Consider the following 4,762-nt stretch of genomic DNA (forward strand, 5'->3'; position numbering starts at 1 on the left):
TGGGCAAAATGTTTGGAGCACAAATCCTGACAATATCTTTTTTTTTTTTTTCCAAATGGATTAATCCCACTAGTTTAGAAAATTAACTCTTTTTGAATGTTTAGTAAGGTCTGTAGGAGTTTGGGCAAATAAATGCAGACTTGCAAATCTCTTTAATGAACCAGCACGGTTTTATTAGTTCGAGACTGGAGAGTGCCTATAGGAGGGGGAAGCATGATGATTAGAGAGAAACCAGGCCCTCTGAACCCTTGAACCTTAGTAGGAGATAAGGATGATTTGGTACCATGTACCCTGTGGTACCAGGAGCTGATTAATTCCTCTCACTATGTTCATTACATATTTTGAGGCTTTTTATTTTTATTTTTTTCATATTGATGTTAAGAGAGAAACTGTTATGGAAGGACAATGAAAGAAAAAAAGGAATAAAAGCATTTCACTTTCTTTCATGGAGATCTGTACCATTCTGGCTGTAGATTAACATCTCACCCATGCAAAACTAGATTCTCCCAAGCAGTTTAGTGCTCACTTATGAGCTCAGATGCTAATTTTCTTTCTTTCTTAGGCTATCCTCATATGTTATTTAAACTGTCTGAATGATGGGTTTCATGGAATTTGGGATTCTAAAAATGTGGATATATGACAGAAAGTTTGAAGCTGCTGAGTCAATCAAATATGTGGTCCCTGCAAATACTGGCACCAATTAGGAATGAAGGTTTGAAAAAACATGCACAGTGGGATTACCCAGCACTAAGAAATAGAACAGAGAATCTCCAGAGCAGAGAATCAAACTTTCCTTCAGTGGAGCTAAAACTAAATCAAATCTGCTTAGGTGGGCATTGCAATGCCCAGTAAAAGGACAGCAGTCACACATGGTTTTGTCCTGAGAGTGCAATAATGAAAGTCTTAATTATGTGCTTTTCACCATCTTGGACAGAGGAAAAATAATCTAGAACAAATGAAGTGTACTTCTTTGTTTTTTGTTTTTTCCCTAGGATAGCCATCAATCTCAAGTACAAATGTGAATTTTGTTTTCCAAATACCAAGGGCCAAATGTCTATACAAGCAGATAATGATAATGTTGGTCGAGAAAATCTGAGTCTTCCATCAGGACTCTGGTCCCTACTTTGATTAAAAGATGTCTATCACACAGATTCTGAGGTGTCCAGTTACAGAGGTCTGTTATTCCTTGCAGGTTGGTGTAGAGAGAGGGCTAGTTTATTTACATTTTTCAAAGTATTTATATTGAAATTATATTCCCAAAATGTCAAATAGACATTAACAGAACAGCTGCATTTCTGGTCTCCTTTTATGACAAGATCATGACAATATTTTATTCTGTCAAACATAACTGTTGACCTTCATTCATGAAATCAAAATGGAATTTTACAATACAGAATGGCCAAAACATTAACTTGTGCTCTACTTTTGTTCCTATACCAATTTTCAGACTTTTGCATACTTTTCTACTCAGCCTCTGAATCGTCTTCATCTGTCTAACCTGCTCTTTCTAAAACAAAAATAGGATTCCAGCAGACAGCATGGCCTCAACCTTTTTGTCAAACTCTGGCCACAGAAAGTATAACTGAGTGTTATGGACCGAATGTTTGTGTCCTCTCAAAATTCCTATGCTAAAATCCTAACACTCATTGTGATGATATTAGGAATTGGGGCCTTTAGGAAGTAACTAGGCCACGAGCATGGAGCCCTGATGAATGGGATTAGTGCCCTTATAAAAAGAGACCTTAAAGAATTTCCTAGCTCTCTTTCTGCCATGTAAGGGTACAAGGAGAAGTTGGAAGTCTGCAGCCTGGAAGAGGGTTCTCACCAGAATCCGACCAATATAGCACCCTGATCTTGGACATCCAGCCTCCTGAACTATGAGAAAGAAAATTTTTTTTTTTTTTTTTTGCAGTACACGGGCCTCTCACTGTTGTGGCCTCTCCCGTTGCAGAGCCATGGCTCATGGGCCCAGCCGCTCCGTGGCATGTGGGATCTTCCCAGACTGGGGCATGAACCCGTGTCCCCTGCATTGGCAGGTGGACTCTCAACCACTGCGCCACCAGGGAAGCCCGAAATTTTTGTTTTTTATAAGCCACTCAGTATATGGTAATTTGTTATAGCAGCCCAAAGTGAGTAAAATACTGGATAACATGGATCACTTAGTGTTGTTGTACACTTATAGCAGCTGTCAAGAATTCTGTTTCTTTAGCATTCATGGTAAAAATACAATCGCATTCTCAGGCACATGGTCTAGAAAGATATATGGCCAATGAAGGGCAAAGCTGCTCAATTTCTACTACCCATTGACTCTGCCAAACAGGTATACTTACTTGGCACTCAGGTTATTAAGAGACAAACTGCTTATTCATTGTTCTGCATCCAGTCTTTATTCGAACATGAGGATAGTTACAAAGTCCAAGTGGCTGGAGTTCTACACATTGTAGATAGTGCCTTCTTATGAAAGAGCAAAGAGAATAGATTCTTGTTGTATGTGTTACACCCAGAAAATTCTATCTCTTGGTATCAATAAGTTTAGTGCCACTAATTACTCTTCCTTGCAGTATTATTATGTTAAGAAACAGTTAATTACTTTGCTAATGAACTGGATTCTTTCCCAAGGTTTCCAATTTCTAAATGCCAATCTACCATCTTATTCAGCACTCATTGCTTAAGTAATGACAAGGGAAAAACAAAAATAGTGAAATTTGGAAAGGATACAGTATGGTAGTTTCCCACACCATCACCTACAAAATTTTTTTTTTTCCTTTCAGTCACCACTCACCATTACAGCAGTTAATTCTCAAGGCACTCACAATAAATTCTCATCCAGAGAGCTCTCCTTATTAATTTTCTGAAGAAACCAAGATGTCTGTGTTGATCAGTATTTTACCTTGCCTAGGCTATTTATTAATGTCAATACAAAAGTTCATGAGTTGTAAAATCCTGAGGTTAAGATTAAGCAGCTATTACAAATGTACCTTCTGCCCTAAGTGAAAGGCTCAGAGAGTAAATTACTCTCCTGCATATCACTGCTTAGTGATTCCAGAGTGATTATTTTTTACTATTTAATAAGATCTCATGGAAACCTCTTCATATTTCTTATTACTTTCCTTGCAGTAAACTGTGGGGGAAAAAAAATAAAAACAAGAACAAAAACTTCACTCTGAATAGAATCTGTTATTTTTTATTCTCTGAAGATTTATACTTCTATTGAAGTTTTTCTTTCAGTACAGGAGAAAAGATGCACTTCATATTTCACAACATTCTCTTTACTGTTACTCTAAGCACCACTTTTTTGTAGGAATAAAAATAAGATGAGGGATACTTTGTCTCTGTATTTTTCCTTGATGTAGTCAGTTTTCTTTGCTGTTGGCCAAAGAATTATATGCAAACTGTAGTTTCAATATGCAGGACAAAGAATGTCAACATAAAAAGTACTCCCATGATAAAGGTCATAAAGCTTTCCTAATAAATAATCAAGACCTTTTTCTCAGTCCTTGCATCAATTTAATGTTCTTACTATTCTCAGTGAGTATTTAGCTATCTTCTTCCTTAACCTTTCATAGATTTGTGAGTGTAAATCTGCTATTGCTTGCTGTCTTGAAGAAATTATATAGTCTCAATTTCTGTTTGTCCTTGAATTGGATAACAGCCAGTAGATGAGCAGCTTCCCATATTTACCAATGAGAATCTCTTGTCCTGTGTAATGGAAATGGTGTTGGTTATAAAATAAACCCATTTTCCACATGTACTGAAACTTGGAACTGCCTTGACTTCCTTGATATCAGTTCTACCTGGATGCTGAAGTTACACTTGCTTACAAATGACTGTCTACCTGAGCATCAGGTTTTCTGCCGTAGAAATTAAATGTCATCCTGCTCGCCTGACGCCAGTTCTCTGCTTATGTCTGGTAATGTGCTGCTATCTTTTGGGTTAATTGGAACTCCATTTTCTATAAATATATCATACTTATTGTACTAGTTAGGGTAACTAGCAGCTGTAGCACCATAAGGCCCAAACTGAAGAATGTCTCAAACAGTGCAAGTTGATTTTTCACTCATAGAATAGTCACAAGTAGATGGCACTGGCTTTTGTGTGGTTTTCCCTGTGGTGATTCAGGGACCCAGTCTATTTCTGTACTTTTGTTTCACCCTTGTCGAGGGCAACACAGGCCTATAGAATTTTTTGCAATGATTGATATGTGATAGTAGTCATTAGCTATGTGGCTTTTGAGTGCCTGAAATGTGGCTGGTGTAACATGAGGAACTGAATTATAATTATATATAATTTTAATTAATTCAAATATAAATAGCCACATGTGACTGGTGACTGTCGTATTGGACATAGTGTAAATCTAGGGTCTTGTTGTTGTCTTCATCTAACTAGAAAAGGGTTGAGAAAATATGGAGGAAACACAACCACTTCCTAACTGTCTTGATCTGGAAAAGACACACATAGTTCTACTCACTATTCATTACCTAGGGTTTAGTAACCTGGACATACCTAATTGAAAGAAAGCTAAACTTTGTAATCCTGATGTGTGCCCAGGAGGAAGAAGAGGACCTCATAGACAGCAGTGAGCAGACTCTGCTACACTGAGCAAAGAAATATATCTATTTAGTATCTGAATATCAAAATGGAATTTATTTTTTAAATTTTGGGTTAAGTAATTAAAATATAATTACAGAAGAACCAAAATTCCTTTTTTTTTTTTTTTTTTGCGGTACGCGGGCCTCTCACTGTTGTGGCCTCTCCCATTGCG

The sequence above is a fragment of the Lipotes vexillifer genome, unplaced genomic scaffold (genome assembly GCF_000442215.2).
Source record: "Lipotes vexillifer unplaced genomic scaffold, Lipotes_vexillifer_v1.1 scaffold190, whole genome shotgun sequence".
NCBI lineage: Eukaryota > Metazoa > Chordata > Mammalia > Artiodactyla > Lipotidae > Lipotes > Lipotes vexillifer.